This window comes from Orycteropus afer, unplaced genomic scaffold (assembly GCF_000298275.1).
Source record: "Orycteropus afer afer isolate SDZICR_OR568_19922 unplaced genomic scaffold, OryAfe1.0 scaffold00004, whole genome shotgun sequence".
Taxonomy (NCBI): domain Eukaryota; kingdom Metazoa; phylum Chordata; class Mammalia; order Tubulidentata; family Orycteropodidae; genus Orycteropus; species Orycteropus afer.
The window spans coordinates 29,625,246-29,646,620 of NW_006921591.1; positions in this window are offsets into that span (position 1 = coordinate 29,625,246).

Genomic DNA, 21,375 nt, shown 5'->3' on the forward strand with positions numbered 1-21,375 from the left:
TATATATATATTATATATAGTAGCTATAGCTACTATAGCTACCAAAAATTTAAAATACCTGGGAATAAATCTTACCAGCGACACAAAAGACCTGTACAAAGACAACTATAAACGACTACTTCAAGAAACCATAAGAGATCTACATAAATGGAAAAACATAACATGCTCCTGGATAGGAAGATTGAACGTTGTGAAAATGTCAATTCTTCCCAAAACAATCTATTCATTCAATGCAATTCCATCAACAGTCTTTAAAGATATGAAAAAACTAATCACTAACTTTATATGGAAAGTACAGAGACCTTGGATAAGCAAAACACTATTGAACAAGAAGAACAAAGTAGGAGGTCTCACACTCTTGGATCTCAAAACCTACTATACCGCCACAGTAGTCAAACCTGTCAGGTATTGATAAATGACAGACACATAGACAAGGTGACTAGAATTGAGAACCCAGAATTATATTCTTTGACCTATCATCAGCTGATCTTTGACAAAGGGCTGAAATCCATCAAAAGGGGAAGAGATTGTTTACCAAATGGTGCTGGCAAAACTGGATATCCATTTGCAGAAAAATGAAACAAGATCTGTATCTCACACCATACCCAAAAACTAACTCCAGATGGACCAAAGACTTAAATATGAAAGCTAAAACTATAAAGTTCCTCAAGGAAAAACTAGAGGAAAATTTAGGGGCCCTAATATACAGCATTGGCACTCTGGTAGCTTAGTACCTAAGACATTTGACTGCTAACCAGAAGTCTGGTGGTTCAAACCCATCAGCCACTCTTCAGAAGGAAGAATTGGCAATCCACTTCTATAGTGATACTGCCTTGGAAACCCAAGGAGGGCTCGCTATGAGTCGGGTTTGACTTGACGGCAGTGAGTTTGGTTTGGAATATAGAGCATGAATAGACTATCAAGCATAAACCAAAATTCACAAACAGCAGAAAGAGAACCAGATATATAGGACCTTCTGAAAAATAAATTTTTATGTGCTTCCAAATACGTCACCAAAAGAGTAAAAAGGGAATCTGGAGATTAAGAAAAAATATCTGGCAACAGTATATCTGACAAGGAACTAATGTCTAAAATTTACAGAAAAATCCAACACCTCAACAACAAAAAGTTTGACAATTCAGTTAAAAATGGGGAGAAGATATGAATAGACACTTCACCAGAGAGTATATCAGACAGCCAACAAACACATGAAGAAATGTTGATGACCATTAGCCATTAGAGAGATACAAACCAAAACAATAATGACATACCATCTTGCCCCAACACTAGTAGCAAAGTTCAGCAAGACAGAAAATAACAAATGTTGGTGAGGATGGGGAGAGATTGGGACTCTCTAACAGTGCTGGTGGTACTGTCAAATGATACAACCATAGTGGAAAGCAGTATGATGATTCCTTAATATGTTGGAATTAGGAATACCATTTGACCCAGCCATTCCATTACTAAGTATATATCCTAAAGAAGTGAGAGCCAGGGTAAAAGTAGATATGTACACACACATGTTCTTTGCAGTACTACTTACAATAGCAAGAAGAAACAACTTGGTTGCCAATCAACAGAAGAATAGATTAACATACTATGGTTCATACATACAATGCAGTACTATGCAACCGTAAAGAATAACATAGAGTCTGCAAAACACTTCATAATGTGGATGAACTTGGAGGACATTATGCTGAGTGAAATAAGTCAATCAAAGAAGGACAAATATTGTATTAGCCCATTATTGTAAAAAGACAAGGAAAGAATCATCAGTCTATATGACTAAGTGACCAGAAGAACTAAATGGATCTTGGCTACCACTGTCAACCATTCAGAAGGTGATCTATGTAGGATAGCCTTGATGCAGTGGGAGAACAATGTTTAACAAAACTCACAATCATAAAACAAATGCAACCAGGTTTGCTAGTTTCATGCAGCCTGGTGAAACCCCTGAGACTATGGCCCCTAGCTGCCCTACTTGTCTGGAATTGAACCCACTCTTGTGGCTTCCAGCCAAACAAAAGACAGGATTAAGAGCTGAACATTTACATTATGTAGATACACTCCTTGGATAGATCAATCATGGGAGAATAGAAGGACTATGTATGCACAGGGAGACAGTATGGGGGGCATGAGTGCATGGGATGGAAAGACACAAGTAATAGGTAACTATGGGGATGAAGTGGGAGAGGAGTTTTGCACTGTGGGAAATTGCAGCCAATGTCATGAGACAAAGTATATGTAAGCTGCTGTATGGAAAATGAATTTTCTCTGTAAACTTTCACCCAAATCACAATCACACACACACACACACACACACACACAAAGACATAGTTAGGAATATCCTTGTAAATTATTGAATACAACGAATTAAGGAAAAATAAATCTATGAGGTAATAAAAGAAACCAGAAACTGAAATTCAAAGCAGGTAATGAAGTTCTGGTGTTATAGTGTCTAAGGCATTTGACTGCTAAACAGAAAGTTGGTGGTTCAAACCCACCATCCACTCCTCGGAAGGAAGATTGGGCAATCTACTTCTGTAGAGATACCACCTCAGAAAATCAAGGATGGGTAGCTATGAGTCTACTCATTTCAATGGCAGTGAGTCTGGAGTCTGATTAATGCAGCTTTGGCATCTAGAAAGATCATATCAACAGAATAAATAAAACGTTGGCAACCAAGGAATACAATCCCCAAGAAGTATGATTGAACTATGAGAAGAAGAAGAAGAAAAAAAAAAATCATTCATAGATGTATAAAAACCTGATAGAGCTAAGGAGCTCTGCAGGCATAGTGCCTAAGACATTTGACTGGCTAACAAAAAGGTTGATGGTTCAAACCTACCAGCCACTCCACAGAAGGAAGACTGGGTTTTCTACTTCTGTGAAGATTTACCTCCTCAGAAATCCAAAGGGGTCACTATGAGTTGCAGTCTACTCGATGGCAGTGGGTTTGGTTTTTCTTAGGAAATATTTGAGGAAAAGACTCAAATAATTTAATAAGGGTAACAGAAAGTAGCCCTCAAGATATGGGAACATAAGGTGGACAATAACAAGGGTAATGAAATTCTGTCATTTGATTTAAATAGACACATTGATAATAGAGAGATGATAGAGATATGAGATAGATGTAGTTATCAGTCAAAAAAGAGGTCATAAAAAATAGATGTAATATTTCATGACCTATACTGATGTTATTCAAACATTCAATTGTGTGGATCATAAAAAATTACAGATAACATTGAGAAGAATGAGAATTCCAGAGCGTTTAATTGTACTCAGGAACCTGTACATAGACCAGGAGGCTGTTGTTCAAGTACACCAAGCATGCTTTAAAATTAAGAAAGGAATGTGTCAGTATTATATCCCTTCACCGTACTTGCTCAATCTTATGCTGAGCAAATAATCCAAGCTGGACTATATGAAGAGGAAAGTGGCACCAGGATTGTAGGAAGATTCATTAACAACCTGCCATATGCAGAAGACACAACTTTGCTTGCTGAAAGTGAGGATGTCTTTAAGCACTTACTGATGAAGATTGAAGACTAGAGTCTCCAATATGGATTACACCACTATATAGAGAAAAAAATCTTCACAATTGGACCAATAAGCAGCATCACGATAAATAGAGGAATGACTGAAGTTGTCAAAGATTTCATATTACTTGTTTCCACAATCAACACCAGTGTAAGTAGCAGTCAATATATCAGAAGAAGTATTGCAGTGGGCAAATCTACTGCAAAAGCCCTCTTTAAAATGCTGAAGAGCAAAGATGTCTCTTTGAAGACTAAGGTGCACCTAAACCAAGCCATGTTTTTTCCAGTTGGCTGCATGTGAAACCAGCATAATGAATAAGAAACACCAAAGAAGAGTTCATGCTTTTGTGTTGTGCTGTTTGCTAAGAATGGTGAAAGTACCACGGACTGCTAAAAAAATAATTCTGCCCTGGAAGCAGTGCAGCCAGAATGCAACTTGGAAGCAAGAATGGCCAGCCATCGTCTCACCTACTTTGATCCTATTGTAAGAAGGGATCATTCCCTGGAGAAGGATATCATGCTTGATAAGTGGAGGGTCAACAAAAAAGAGGAAAACCCTCAACACAGTGGCTACAACGATGGGCTTGGGTGTAGCAAGGATCGTGGAGCTGGCATGAGACTGGGCAGTGTTTTGTTCTGCTGTACATAAGGTCACTATGAGTTAGAGACGGCCTGATGGTACCTAACAACAACATACTGCTGTTGTTGGTGTTAGCTGCTATGAAGTCAGCTCCTACTCATAGTGTCCCTATGTACAACAGAATGAAACACTGATTGTGTTCCAGCCTCACAATCCTAGCTATACCTAACCTTTTCATTGCTGCCACTGTGTCAATCCATCTCATCAAGAACTTCCCCTTTTTCATTGACTCTAATTTACCAAGCATGATATACTGTTCCAAGGAATGATGGTCCTTCTGACCACATAACCAAAGTAGGTGAGATGAAATTTGGACATTCTCACTTGTCATGAACAGTCTAGCTGCACTTTCTCCAGGATAGATGTGTTCATTCTTCTGACATTCAATGTTACTTTTGGTACTCTTTGCCAGCACTGCAACTCAAAAGCATAAACTTTTCTCTAGTCTTCCTTAATCATTGCACAGTTTCACACTCATATGAGGCAATTGCAAATACTGTGGCTTGGGTTAGACACATCTTAGTCTTCAAAGAGACATCTATGCTCTTCAGCACTCTAAATAGGTCTTTCACATCAGATTATCCCAGTGCAATAAGATGGCTGATTTCTTAGCTGCTGCTTCTATGGGTGTTGATTCTTTTATTGTGGATCCAACTAATTCAAAATTGTTCACAGTTTCAAACTTTACTCGATATACCATGATGCTGCTTATTGGTCTAGTTGTGAGAATTTTTTTTTTCTTTATCTTGAAATGTAATCCATACTAGACTGTAGTCTTTAAACTTCATCAGTAAGTTCTTCAAGTTAGCATCACTTTCAGCAAGTACAGTTGTGTTATCTGCATATCACAGGTTGTTAATGAGACTTCCTCCAATGCTGATGCAGTGTTCTTCTTCCTATAGTCCAGCTTCTCAAATTATTTGCTTAGAATACAGATTGAACAAATGTGGTGAAAGGATACAACCCTGACACACACCCTTCCTGATTTTAAACCATGCAGTATACACAGTTGCTGTGCTTGAATGACAGACTTCTGCTCTATGTACAGGTTCCTCATGAGCAATGTTAGATGTTCTGGAATTACCATTCTTCTTAATGGTATCCATAATTTTCTATGATCCACACAGTTGAATGTCTTTGCATAGTCAATTAAGAAAAAAAAAAAAAAAAACGCACTGCCATCAAGTTGGATCCAAACCATAGTAACCCCTTGTTGGGTTTCCAAAGCTGTATAAGTAAGGAAATAGACTGCCCACCCTTCCTTCTTAGGAGTGACTGGAGGCTTGAACCATGAAAATGTTATGAACAGCCCTGAAATACTGTCCAATATAATGCCATATGATGAGCCCATTAAGTCATAAGGCTTTCAAAATGTAACTGAGGAAGAGCTGACTCCTCAGAGTAGAGACCACCTCCTTAATGATATGGGTAGAGTAAAACTTATGGGGCCTCCATTGGCTAATGTGGTATGACTCAAAATGAATAGCAATAGCTGCAAACATCCATTAATAATTGAAGCATGGAATGTATGAAGTATGAATCTAGGAAAATTAGAAGTTGTCACAATGAAGTGGAATGTATAAAGATTGATATCCTAGGCATCAGTGAGCTGAAATAGACTGGTTTTGGCCATTTTGAATCAAACAACCATATGATCTACTATGCTGGGAATGAAGAAGAATGGTGTGGCATTCATCATCACAAGTACTGTTTCAAGATCTGTCCTGAAGTATAACACTGTCAGTGATAGGATAATATCCACACACTTACAAGGAAGATCTGTTAATATTACTATTATTCAAATATATGCATCAACTACCAAAGCCAAGATGAGGAAATTGAAAATTTCTACCAACTTCTGCAGTCTGAAATGGATCAAACATGCAATCAAGATATGTTGATTATCATTGGTGACTGGAATTCAAAAGTTGGAAATAAAGAAGAGTTACAGGCAGCTGGAAAATAAGGCCTTGGTGATAGAAATAATGCTGAACATTGCATGATAGAATTCTGCAAGACCAATGACTTATTCATTGCAAATATCTTTTTCAACAACATAAGCTATGGCTATACACATGGACTTCACCAGAAGGAATACACAGAAATCAGATTGACTACATCTGTGTCAAGAGGCAATGCAGAAGTTCAGTATCTTCATATGCACATTCAAGTTGAAGTTGAAAACAATTAAAATAACTCCACAAGAGCCAAAATAGGACCTTGATAATATCCCTTCTGAATTTAGAGACCATTTAAAGAATACATTTGGTGTATTGAATATCAGTGACCAATAACCAGAGGAATTGTGTGATGATATCAAGAACATCATCCATGAAGAAAGCAAGAGGTTATTAAAAAGACAAGAAAGGAAGAAAAGACCAAAATGTATGTCAGAAGACACTCTGAATATCACCCTTGAGTGGAGAAAAGCTAAAGCAAATGGAAGAGATGACAAGATGAAAGAGCTGAACAGAAGATTTCAAAGAGCAGCTCGAGAAGACAAAGCCGATTACTATAATTAAATGTGCAAAGACCTGGAGTTAGAAAACCAAAAGGGAAGAAAACACTTGGCATTTCTCAAGCAGAAAGAACCAAGGAAAAAAATTAAGCCTTGAGTTGCAATATTGAAAGATTCTATGGGCAAAATATTGAATGATGCAGAAAACATCAAAAGAAGACGGAAGGAATACTCAGTCACTGTAACAAAAAAAACATTGGTTGATCTTGATCCATTTCAGGAGGTGGCGTATGATCTAGAGTGAACTGTATTGAAAGAAGAAGTTGAAGTTACACTGAAAGAATTGGTGAAGAACAAGGCTCCAGGAATGGACAGAATATCATTGAGAAGTTTCAACAAAGAGATGCCCCACTGGATGTACTCACTTAGCTATGCCAAGATATTTGGAAGATAGCTACCTGGCCAACTGCATGGAAGATATCCATATTGGTACTCATTCCAAAAAAAAGGTGATCCTACAGAGTGTGGAAAATATTGAACAATATCATTTACATCACATGTAAGTAAAAATGTTACTGATGATAAATGAAAAATGGTTGCAGCACTATATTGACAGCTTACAGAAATGCAAGCTGGATTCAGAAGCATAAGTGGAACAATGGATATCATTGCTGATGTCAAATGTATCTTAGCTGAAAGCAAAGAATACCAGAAAGATGTTTACTTTTATTGACTATGCAAAAGTATTTGATTGTATCATAAAAAATTATGGATAACATTGAGAAGAATGGGAATTCCAGAACACTTGATTGTACTCATGAGGAACCTGTACATTGTTAAGGAGACTGTCATTTGAACAGAACAAGGGGTTACTGGATGGTTCAAAGTCAAGAAGAGAGTGTGGCAAGGTTTATACTTTTATGATACTTACTTAAATTGTATGCTGAGCCAATAATCTGGGAAGCTGGTCTTGGTGATTTTCTTTTGGGTTCTATACTGTTTTGTGTTTGTTGAACTTTCTGAATGGATATATTTTCATTTTTAATCATATCAGCTTGGCTCTGGTAGCATAGTGGCTAAGGCACTTGACTGCTAACCAGAAGGCTGACGGTTCAAACCCAGCAGCCACTCCTTGGAAGGAAGGTTGGGCAATCTACTTCCGTAATGATACAGCCTCGGAAACCCAAGGAGGGGTCGCTATGAGTTGGCACCGACTCAACAGCACATAACAACAATAACAACATGGTTATGGATATGGTTATGAAGACTGTTCCATGTGCACTGGAAAAGAATGTATATTGTGCTGTTTTGGGGTGTAGTGTTCTGTAGATGTCTATAAGTTTATGTTAGCATATTGTATTGTTTAATGCTCCCACATCTTTGTTGAATTTCTTTCCAGTTGGTCTATCTTTCATTGAATGTGGTGTATTAAAATCTCTGGTAGTATAGTGCCTAAGGCACCTGACTGCTAACCAGAAGGCTGGCGGTTCAAACCTACCAGCCACTCCTCGGAAGGAAGTTTGGGCAATCTACTTCCATAGTGATATCACTTCCAAAACCTAAGGAGAGGTTGCTATGAGTCGGGTCCGACTTGATGGCACATAACAACAACAGTATGACTGTAGAGTCATTTATTTGTCTTTTCAATTTTGTTAAAGTCTGACTTATACATTTTGGGGCTCTTTCATTGGGCCCATAAATATTTATTATGGTTATATCTTCTTGTTCAATTGATCCATTAATCATTCTAGAATGTCCTTCCTTGTCTCTTATGGTGGTTTTTGTCTTAAAGTCAATTTTATAAAAAATTAAAATTGCCACTCCTGTCCTTTTTTCATTGCCATTTTTTGTCTTTCTCTTTAAGGTTTGTCTCTTGTAGACAGTATATTGATGGATTATGTTTTCTATCCATTCTGTAACTCTCCATCTCTTGATATTCAGTGTAATTATCGACAAGAATGAATTGGTTTGTGTCACTTTCTTATGTGTTTTTTTTGGTGTTACTGGTTTCTTTGTTCCATATAATTTTCTGTGCTGATCTCATTTTGTGTTCATTAATCATGTTATCATTTCCCTTGTTGCTGTTGTTATAGGATTTGATATATATATTTGTGCTTATCCTCTTTTTTCTTGTGATGTGGAAGTTTATCATTTTTCTTTGAGGTTATCCTGTGATTCATAATTTTCTCCCTGTGTTTAGAATAGCCCATTCTGTCTTGCAATTATCTTGACTTCCTCATCATTTGGAAGTTCTGTAGCTGCAGTTTTACCCCTCTTTTTGTTTTGTAGTTGTCCTCATTTGCCAATTGATATATCTTGTTCACTGTTTACAATCTTTTAAGCTTATTTTAATTTGGATACTTCCATAGTTGTATTGGCTTCTAGGTTATGTCATCTTGTGTATTAATGGTCAGTTGTTGTTTGCTATTATTGATTCTCTGTTCAAAGGACACCTTTTAGTATCTCTTGTAAGATTGGTCTACTTTTAACAAATTTTCTTAATTTCTGCTTATCGGGAAATCTCCTAAGTTCACCATCATAGATGAGAGACAATTTTGCTGGGTATGTAATTCTTGGCTGGAAATTTTTCTCTTTCAGGGTTTTATATATACCCATTCCATTGCCTTCTCACTTGCATGGTTTTTGCTGAGAAATCAGATCTTGTTTTTATTGGTTACACTTTGTAGGTAACTTTTCATTTTTCCCATGCCGCTGTCAGGATTCTTTATTTGTCTTTGGTTTTCATGGGTTGGTTGATGATATGTCTTGGTGATTTTCTTTTGGGGGGGGTTTATGCTGTTTTGTGTTTGTTGGACTTTCTGAATAGATATATTTTCATTTTTAATCATATCAGGAAAATTCTCTTCCAACAAATCTTAGACAATTTTCTCAGTGGTTTTATTTTTCTCTTTCTGTTCTAAAATTCTGATTACATGTAAGTTATTCCTTTTGATGGTATCCCACATGAACCTTAGACTTTCTTCATTTTATTTTAATCTTTTTTTTTTTTTTCTGATTGATCTCTATCTAAAGAATTATTGAGGTACTTGTCTTCAATCTCATTAATTCTGTCTTCCATTGATTCGATTCTACTCCTTTGCCTGTTCAATATATTATCTATGTCTGAAAATTTAGTATTAATCTGGATTTCCATCTGTAGATCTTATATTATTTCTAATTTTTCATTTATTTTGTCATTTTGTTCTTGTATTTTCTTCCACAATTATCCTGGGGTTTTGTCTGTGTTTTTGAATTTTGGCAGTGTTTTCCTTGATCTGTCTCTCAATTCTTTGAAGATATCTAACTATAATTCTTTTGAATTCCTTATCAGTGAGTTCCAATGATGCTTCTTTCTCAGGGATGTGTTCTGGGTCTGTTTCCTGCTCCCTTGTTTCTACCATTTTGTCTTGCTTCTTTGTGTGGACTGTGGTCTGTTGTCTCTGAGACATGGTGCTGTTATCGTATTTAGATCTCTGTTAAGTGTTTGTGAAGAGCAGTTAAGCATGAGACAGGCTGTTCTTCATGTTTGGTTATTGTTGGCCAGTTGGTGGAGAAGGTAGTGATGGCTCTCACTCAGTAAGTGAAGCTGCAGAAGGTGTGGATGTGGTTACATCATGTGGGCACTGTTGCCGTTTCCCATTCAGTTAGGCTAGAAAAACAATAAAAAAAGTAAAGGCAAGCAGACAAAAAATACACATCACATAACACAGAAGAAAAAAAAAAGAAACACAATATCTGGGGAGGGGGCAATAACAGAAAAGAGATAGAGTAGGAGAATAATGAAGAAAAAAATGGGAAAATGCAAAAAGAACAAACAAGGAATGGGGTAATTCACAAAAACGCAAACAATGGGAACCAAGAATAAGGAAGAGAGAAATAGCTGAAGACTAGAACCTGGAAAGAGCAGAGTAAAGAACAATAATAATTAAATAATAATAATAATAACAATTTTTAAAACAGACAAAAAAAAAATCTGGTCAGGGCAAGGCACACTGACTGGGAAGTAATTCCTGCCGGCCCAAGGTTGGTGGGAGTGAGGGATGTCCACACCTCCATTCATCAAGAGGATGTGTGGTATAAGAGTAACAAGGGGAATATCACATCTTTCCAGTCATATGTGTCTAGAATGTCCTTGTGATCAGAAAGTGGAGTCTATTCTTAGGTACCTGGAATCTGAGAGAATGTGTCACTTTAAATATCCAAAACAATCAAACCACTTGTAAACATTCAAAATGGCCTGCAAAAATCCACAGCTCAGCCCATCTCCCTCTTTGCTGCTTCCCTTTGTATTCACCAGCCACAAGTACAGCCCTCTGTGCAGCCCCTGGCTAACTGGATGATATTTAGGTTAATTCTTAGGTCCTAACACCACTTGGCAATATCCAAGCTGTCTGTGCCATCAGGATTGCTGAAAGACTACAGCTAAATATGTCTCCATTTTCAGTGTTTTCATACAGGTTCTTCTACTAGTTGGAGTTTAGTTCACTTCTGTATCCTTCCTTTCAGAGCTCAGGGATCCAGGATTATTTTCTGTATCTGTGTTAATTCATTCCCCTTTTCTTTGTTGAAGAGGTTCTGTGTAGTTTGTCTGCCTATTCTGCCATCTTACTTGAAGTAACCTTTTTTGTTCTAAAGAATTCAAAATAAGTAAGCTTTCTTATATGTCTCACTTAAATGATTTTTAAACTCTCAAAAATACATTTTCCTCTTTTCAAAGCACATGTTACTTTAAAAAATATAGCAATGTATATTTGCACTAAAAAAAAAAAAAAAATCATGCAGTGCTGTTGTCTTCAGACAAAATTCTGCATAAAAAAACCCCACGCAGGTGCAACTTCTCTGGTCCCTCTCAGGGACCCATGAACCTTGCCCGGGCCCCTCTAGGGGACCCGAAAACCTCTCCTGGGAGTACAGAATAAAAACTTCTCTTTAACCCCGCATTTGTGTGTCCTCTTCTCCTTACTGCGACCTTACATCTGGTGGGTTGGCCAGAAAGGGGAAGTGTGGTGCAAGTAATCTCTGCTGGAACAGAGTGCTGCATCTCCCCCTTCTCCCTTTCCTCCTCCTTTTAATGGATCAGGAACCTCCACCCGTCATCATCCAACACTGGTGAGTTTCCCATTTTGGCTAATTTCCCAATCCTGGGCACCTAGATCCCAAGTCCCAGTTTTACTTCCAGAGCCTCTGTCCACAAACCATGAGCTCATGTCAGAATCTCTTCCACTCCAAAGGCTGAGGTACCTGGGGATGCCCTGGGTTCCCTGTCTTTCCACGGCATGGCCGTTCCACACTGAAAACTACAGCGGAGACGTTCACTGTTTTCTTCCAGTCTCCCTTTTTAAGGTTCTCACGAATTGACTGGGATGCTGATCCTTTGACAGAATCTTTCCACCGGAACTTATTTGATCCAGAACTCCAAACCAGATCCAACTACTCCCCTTGGGAGTCTCTTACGCAGTCTTAATGTGAACTTTCCAATTGCCTCATTTTGTATTGCAATACTGTTTGGCCCCAATAATAATTCTCGATGGCCTGAGCAAGGAACTTTTGATTTTAACATGCTCACTGATCTTAATAATTTCTGTTGCCACATAGGCAAGTGGCTGGAGGTTCCCTACATCCAAACTTTCTTTTACCTGTGCTCCCTTCTCTGTCTCTCTCTCTCTCTCTCTCTCTCTCTCTCTCTTTCTCTACTTTACTTACAATATCACCCAAATTCTCCTAACTCACAAAACTCCTATTCAAATCCCCTCAAACTCCTTCTAAAAACTCCTCAACCCCTCTCAATTTTCCTAGCCTAAAATCTTTGGGGTTAGAGTCCCCTTTGGCCTCTTCGGGGATTCAAGTCCCCCTTGGCTGGGTTACGTAGGGTAGAAGGTTCAAGTCCCTCTAGCAGCTCTAGTAGAGAGTTCACATTCAGTTTCATTGGGGTTGGTGTCTGTCTGTGTGACTGTTTAGTGTGAATGATATATGTGAACTTCCAAGATGAAATGTCACGGAATTTGAATGGGCCTGAAGTTGCATTCCATGTGAGGTCAGATTGGCATAACGGTGTGGCTTAGCCCTCCTCTCTGGGCTTTATATGGAGACACCTTAGCCAAAGACCCACTGAAACATTCGTAAGAAGGGCAGACAACCAGGCATCAGAGAGGTCCTCGGGACTTGTCTTTTGTTTTGTGTGAGCCATTGTCACTATGGGAAGTACCCCCAGTAAATCTACTGTGTTAGAATACATAATCAAAAATTTTCCAAAGGGATTTAAAGAAGATTATGGTGTTAGCCTCAGTCCATGTAGATTAAGAATCTTTTATGAGACCTATCCACCAGAGCACCCAACTTCCTCTTTTTCTGGCCCACCTGAATCTCTTTCATCCCCCCCCCCCCTTATTCAGGACAGGCACTTTCATCTACACCTCCTGTTAACCCCACTGCACCCCCTCCACCACCTTCACCTTTCTCTTCACTAACATCTCCAGACACCACTTCCCCAGAGTCCTTTATTACCCTTAATGGTGAGCAGCCACACCCATTCTCAACAGCGCCTTCTCTGTCCCTTATGTGAAGTGACTGACTTTGAAGGTGTTGTCCATGTCCATATTCCTTTCTCCCTCACCAATTGACCTCAGATTGGAAACGTCTGGGTTCCCTTTCTCACAATCCCACCACCTACATTAAGGAATTTTGTTACCTCTCTCAAGCCTATGACTTAACTTGGTATGACATTTATGTCATTCTTTCTTCCACTTTAAATTCTGACAAAAGGGAAAGTGTTCTTCTGACTACTTGGGAACATGCCAATCAAACTCATTTAACTGACTCTACCATGCCAGTGGGTCCAGAAACCATTCCTGGGCATGACCCTGGATGGGAATACCAACTAGACACCCAATCTGGGGGGAATGTCCACACTTACAAAGACAAAATACTCTAATGTCTCCCAGCAGGCCTACAGTCTATTTCACATAAATCTGTTAACTTCAACAAACTACGGGAGATTACTCAACTCCCTAATGAAAACCCAGCAACTTGTCTTAATCATCTCACTGAGGCCCTTACACAATATACTCACTGAGACTCAACCTCCACAGCAGGAGCTACTGTTTTAGTTACTCACTTTATCACCAAATCTGCTCCTGATATTAGAAGGAAACTGAAAAAGGCAGAGGAGGGCCCCCATACTCCCATCTGAAACCTGGTGAATATGGCCTTTAAAGTCTTTATCACTAGGGAAGAACGGGCTGAGGCAGATAGGGAATCCCGCAGTCGCCAGAAGGCCAATTTGCAAGCCCAAGTCTTAGGGGCAGCTGAGGCTGGCACCTACTGGACCAGCCAGAAACAACCTAACAACTGGACCCTACTTTAAATGTGGTAAGGAAGGCCACTGAGCCAAACACTGCCTGTACCCACGACAACCTTCCAGAACTTGTCTGGTGTGCGGTCAAATGGAACATTGGAAAAGTGACTGTCCCTCTGTGCCAAGACACGGGGGGAAACTCTTCCAACCCCTGACCTGCTGTTGACTGTCCTGGGTCTGGCAGCTGAAGACTGAAGGAGCCCCAACTTGTTGACTCCAATCACTCTCGCCGAGCCCAGGGTAACACTCAAGGTAGAGGGTAAGTTGGCGCCCTTATTGGTCAATACAGGGGCTACCTATTCTGCCTTACCTTCGTTCCTGGGACAATTAATCCCCTCCCCGGTCTCAGTGATGGGAATTGATGGGTACACCTCCAGACCCCAGGTAACAGGCCCTGTTACATACCTCATAGACAACAGAATTATTACACACTCATTTTTAGTAATGCCTACTTGCCCCACTCCACTTTTAGGAAGAGACCTTTTTAAGCTAGGGGTCACCCTACATTAGACACACAAGACCTCTCAGCAACACTTTTACTATCATTATTTACTTTATCCTTTCTTAACCATACACACTCTTTACCCAATATTTCCCATTGTTTCCTTTGTGCCTCTCTTCTACGACCTTTACTTGCAGCTGTACCCATTAATTCCACTCAACCATCACCGACACCCACACCCAATCCTTCCTGCACCACTCCTCTGCTACAAGTGCCCCTTTGGGAACCGAAACCCTTAACCAGACACATCCTTCCTGAGTTTGTTTTTTCACCAACAACACCTTATCTAGCCCCCTGAGACACAGGCTTCTCTTTATATACAGGAAATGGACCACATTCTAAAAGTAGCTGCTTGTGGTAGATCCTACCATGGAGTTGATTGCCAGTCTCGTCATGGAGAATAATTACCACCAGCTGCCCAGCCACTCAAACAGGCCCAGCCAAGTTGACATACAAATTTAGCTACCACAGTGACTAAGGCATTTAACTGCTAACCAGAAGGCTGGGGGTTCAAACACAGCAGCCGCTCCTCGGAAGGAAGATTGGACAATCTACTTCCGTAGTGATACCAACTTAGAAACCCAAGAAAGAGTTTCTGTGAGTCAGATTTGACTCCATGATAGTGAATATATGGCTCCCAAATATTTTCTCCCATTGTTTAGATTGTCTCTTCACTTTTGATAAAGTAATTTGCTGTGCATTTTTTTTTTTAATTTTTATGAAGTCCTATGTATCTTTTTTTTTTCCTTTTGTTGTTTATACTTTCAGTATAATCTCAAGAATGTGTGGTCAAAATCAAAGACATGATATTGTATCATAATGATTTCTTCTAAAATGTATGGTTTTAGTTCTTATATTTTGGTTATTGATGAATTTTGAGTTAATTTCCATATACTGTATGAGGTTTTGGATCAATATTATATTTTTATGTGTGCAGATCTAGTTTTTCTAGCATTATTTATTGAAAACACAATTATTTTCCAATGCAATGGCACCCTTGTAAAAAATTAATTAGCCATTGTTATATGGGTTTATTCTATTCTGATGATAAAGATGTCTATGATTATAAGAAAATCACACTGCTACTATTACCCTAACTTTGCACTGAAAATTGGAAGATGTGAGACCTCAAACTATGCTCTTTTTGAAAATTGTTTATTATTATTATTATTATTATTATTATTATGCTTTAGGTGCAAGTTTACAGACCAGAGTTTCTTTTACATTCAACATTTCATGTACATTTTGTTTCACTCCCCAATTACCACCCCCAACCCTAAATCAGTCCCCTCCCCTCCCTGCCCAAAACCCCATCCCATGCCCCTTATAGTTATGCACTCCTGTATGTCCTGCATTTCCTCTGTGTGAATGTTGCCCCTCTGGTGCTCCATGGTCTATTGCTCCAAGGGATGCATCTCCATAGAGTATATGGGTGCTTCATCCTGGGCTGAGTGGTCTGCATGTACATCAAATTTAGTATTGGACTGAGAGCCAGCCCCTGGGAGTGAGTTTTATTCCAGGCCCAAAGTGTATCCCAGTGCCATAGTATTGGGGGGTCCCACCAGAGTCATCTGACCAGTAATTCTGGTCATTATTGTGTTTTTAGATTTTGTTCCACATTTTTTTCCCACTCTCTCCAGGATCTACAGTTTTGATCCTTTCCCAAGTGGTTGGCATTGGTAGCCGGGCACCATCTAGTTCTTCTGTCTCCAGGGCCATCATGTCCTAGGACTGGCTGTTTCCAAATGTCCTTTTTTTTTTTTTTCTGCACTCTTCGTTGCTTCCAATGATAGGAAACCATTAGCTGCATCTTAGATGGACACTTGAAAGCCTTTAAGATGCCAGTTGCTACTCACCAACAGCGAACAAGATTTTTATGTATCTTATGGTGCCAATTGAGTCTGGTATCCCCCAGTACTATGGTCCTGAGTCATTAGACCCATGGGATCTTTCTCCCACACTGTCTGGCTGTCTGTGAGGGATTGCTCTATGTCTGTCTTCTGTTGTTTCTGTAAGGATTGCAGGTATTTTGTATCATTGGTATCTGTGCAAGATTAGCCTCAACTGAATCTATCCCTGGTCTGGGTATAATCCTGTTCACTGACCCCCATCTGATCTTCTCTGATGTTTATTTGTTTATCAGTAGCCTGGTGTTTGGTGTTAATGGTAATGCAGTTGAACATTGTTTTGACTATTTGAGATCTTTTGTAGCTGCAGATGAATTTGAAGACTGACTTTTCCACTTTTATTAAATGGTTATTTGAATTTTGATAGGGATTTCATTGAATCTGTAGATCACTTTAGATAGAGCTGACATCTGAACAATCTTAATCTTCCAATTCAGAAGATGGAATGCCTTTAAATTTACTGGGGTCTTCTTTTTATTATTACTGCAATATTTTACAGTTTTAAATATACTTCTTTTATCTCTTGCCTAAATTTATTCCAAGATATTTTATTCATTTATGTGCTATTATGCATAGAATTTTTTTCTTAATTTCTCATTCAGATAATTTATTTCTGTCATATAAAAACATGGCATATATAACAATATATACAACTAAAATTGTAGGCTAGTCATGATTATCAAGTTGTAAAAATTTAGTAAAAACATATTATGGATATATCATGCATAGTAGCCTGAACAGACTAATCCATATTTTGATAATAACTATAAACTTAGTACAAGACATAAATAAATGACAACCAGATTTTTTCATTCTTCTGGTAGTCCATGATATCCTCAATATTCTTTGTCATAACTGAGATTTAAAAGCACCAATTCTTTGGTCTTTCTTATTCATTGTCCGGCTTTTGCAGGCATATGATGTAAGAGGAAAAAAAAAAAAAAAAAACATGGCTAGGGTCAGATGCACCTTAGTCCTAGAAGTGACATGAATGCACAACTTTCCTCAGAAAGGGAGAAAAGAGAAGTAAATAATGAAGCTTTTTGATAGACAACACGTGGTCAGGCCATTTGCTGATCTTAGAGAGAGGTCATAAACATTAACCATATTATGAGTCAGGTTACTGACACAAAAAGCTAAACAATATCATGAATCTGGGTGAAAAAGAAATTAGCTTACTAAAAATCACTCACCTGGGTAGAGATTTAACATTATAATAAGACATACTAACAGCCGCTATCTTTATGTCTTTTACTGTGCTTGGATAGCATGTTTTATTATATGAAATTATTTATATAACATGATTCTGATGTAATCTGTACCTAATAAAAAAGGAGCTTAGAAAGCACCTACTCAAGAAGGATCTGAGGAAATTTGCTCTCTGTCTCAGCTTGTGGATGGTCTCAATAAAGCCATAATTCCTATATTTTACCTCCACATAACATCAGTCATGCCAGATGTTGCAAGCAACATCTTTTCTTTCAAATACTTAAAGAGATATTTTACAGTATATTTGCCCAACATAACGTATCATTCAATATCTTGACTCCTTCTCTGGGTGTTGATTGTGGATCCAATTAAAATAAAATCTTTGAGAATTTCAATCTTTTCTGCACTTATCATGATGTTGCTATTGGTCCAGTGAGAATTTCAGTTTTCTTTATGTTGAGGTTCCGAGGAGTGGTTGATGGGTTGGAACCCTGAGAAACACCATGCTTTTTAAATATTATTAATTTAAATCATGCAGTATTATTTTGTTCTGTTAAAATGACTGTCTCTTTGTTTATATACAAGTTCCTCATGAGTGTTCAGGAATGCCTATTCTTTGTAATGTTATCCCTAATTTGTTATGATCCTCACAGTCAAATGTCTTTACAGAGTCAATAGAGCAAAGGTAAAAATCTTCTAGTGTTCTTTGCTCTGTATCAAGTTATATGTGACATCCGCAATGATATCACTCATCTAACATCCTGCTGTGTATCTAGCTTCAATTTCTGACAATTCCCTGTTGATGTACCGCTGCAACCATTGTTTAACTATCTACTGTAAAACTTTACTTCCATGTGATATTAATCATATTGTTTGTTAAGTTCTGCATTCTGTTGAATCACCTTTCTTTAGAATGGGTACAAATATGGATCTTCCCCAGTCAGTTGACCAGGTAGCTCTCATCCAAATTTCTTGGCATAAATGAGTAAGAGTTTCCAGCAAAGCATTGGTTTGTTGAATCATCTCAATAGGTATTCCATCAACCCCTGAAGCCTTGTTTATCTCCAGTTCTTTCAGTGCAGAGTGAATACATATATTTTTTCCTTCAATACCATAGGTTCTTAATAATACGCTCCTCTGAAATCATTGAATTTCTACCAAATCCTTTTGGTACAGTGACTCTATGTTTTCTTTCTGTATTCTGTTGATTCTTCCTCCTTTATTCAGTATTTTACCCATAGAATCCTTCAGTATTGCAACTTGAGATGTGAATTTTTTCTTCAGTTGTTTTGGGTTGAGAAATACCAAACTTGTTCTTCATTTTTGGTTTTCTACCTCCGGTCTTTGCACATTTCATTATAATACTTCACTTTCTCTTCTCTAGCCACTATTCAAAGCTTTCTTTTCTGCTCTTTTACATAAATGAAAAGAGCTTTATCTACTCTATGTTCAAGGGCATGTTTCAGAGTATCTTCTGAATTCATTTTAGTCTTTCCTTTATTTATTTCAAGGATAGTACAAAAAAGTTTAGATTTTTTACATGATTGGATCCTCATAACACAGTAAACTGAGTTGTTACATGTGGTTGAATCAGAACATAGCCAGTACCTGCATCATCTTCACAATTGTTGTTATGTTTGAGTCCACTGTTACAGCCAGTGTCAATCCATCTGTTGAGTATCTTCCCTTTTTTCACAGATGCTGTATTTTAAAGCATTATATCATTCTCTAGGGACTGATCCCTCCTGATATCATTAAGAAAGTACTAGAGACAAAGTCTCACCATCCTTGCATCTAAGGATCATTCTGGCTGTAATTCTTTCAAGATAGATTTTTTTGTTCTTCTGACAGTCTATGGTTTATTCAGTGTTCTTCACCAACACACTCATTAAAATGCATCAATGCTTCTTTGCCCTTACTTATTCATTGTCCAGCTTTCATATGTATATTAACTATTGAAAATACGATGGGTTGGGTTAGGTACACCAATACCATTGATCCTTGATCATATACTACCCTCTGAAATGATTGAACATTGGCCAATTCTTTTTGGTACAGTGACTCTTCCTTCAGTCTTCTTTTGATACATGTATAGTCATTATTTATGTTGTTGAAAAAAAAGATATTTCCAATGACTAGGTCCTTAATCTTGAAAAAAAAAAAAAAATCACACAATCTCTGGTATCATTTCTATCACTAAGCCCATACTTTCTAACCACTGACCCTTCTTGGTTTCCAACTTTCACATTCTAGTCACCAGTGATTATATATCCAACATTGGAACACCTAAATATTTAAAGCAAACACTGATAAAATTGAAGGGAGAAATAGATAGTACTAAAATAATAGGGGGGACTTCAATACACTACTTTCAATGTTGGACAGAACATGTGGAAAGAGAAGATTAACAAGAAAACAGAGGATCTCAATGATATTAAAAACCAACTTGTGTTAACAGACATATATAGAATATTCCACCCTAAAAGGACACAGTCTACATTTTATTATAGTGCATGAGGATCATTCTCCAGAGTAGACCAAATTTTAGGCCACAATCCAAGTTTTGATAAATTTAAAAAGATTGAAATCATACTAAGTATTTTCTCTGACCACAATGGATTGTGGCTAGACATCAATAGCAGTAAAAAAAAAAAAAAAAAAAAACCTGGAAAATACATAAGCATATGCAAATACAACAACACACAATTAAACTGTTAATTGGTCAAGAATTAAATCAAAAGAGAAGTCAAAAATTCCTTAGAATCAAATGAAAATGAAAACACAGCATACCAAAATTTTTGGGAGGTAGTGAATGTAGTATAAAGAAGGAAGTTTTCATCAATAAGTGTTTACATAGAAAATATCTCAAATTAACAGTCTAACTCAATAACTACAGGAACTAGAAAGATAAAACTAAACTAAGCCAAAACTTACCAGAAGAAATAAAATAGCACAGATCAGAGAAGAAACAAATAAAATGGAAAACAAAAGTAATAGAGTGAATCAACAAAATCAGAACTTGGTTCTTGAAATGAGTCAATGAAATCGAGACACCTTTAGCTAGATAGATGAAGAAAAGAAGAGAAAATATGCAAATGAAGAAAATTAGGAAACCAATTAACAAAAACACAGAAGATAATCTTGGACCCTTGAGCCTTGAAGGGAAGGATATAGAAGTGGACTAACCCCCAACTAGCAGAAGAATTTGAGTGTAAATACCAAAAAAGGAGACAGACAGAGTTGCTGTCTGGCAGCAATCCTGAGGGCACAGACAGCTTGGAGATTCCTGAGTGCTGGTAGGACTTAAGAATTAAACTAAAAATCACCCTGCTAACCAGGGACTGCACGGAGGACTGTGCAGAGTAGCTGGGGAACAAACGGAGAAGGTGAAGAGAAAGGCAGGCTGAACTGTGAACTTTTGCTGGTCCAGAGGGTGCCGCTATTTTGAAGGTTTAAAAAGCAGCTTCACTATTTTTGGATATTTAAAGGGACAGTGCTCTCACAGATTTCTGGGGCTTAAGAACACGTTCTGCTTTCCAACAACCCCAAGGGCACTTGGTGCCTACAAGACTGAAAAGTTAAGACTTTCTTCTTGTTACTCTTATACCTTACACCTGCTTTGTGAACGGAGGTGTGGTCATCCCCACTCCCACCTACCTCCTGGGCCTACAGGAACTCCATCACAGCCCGTGTGCTCAGACAGAGCCTGAGTGCCCTGCCCTGTCCTCCACCAATTTTTTTTTTCCTCTTTTTTTATTTTTATTTA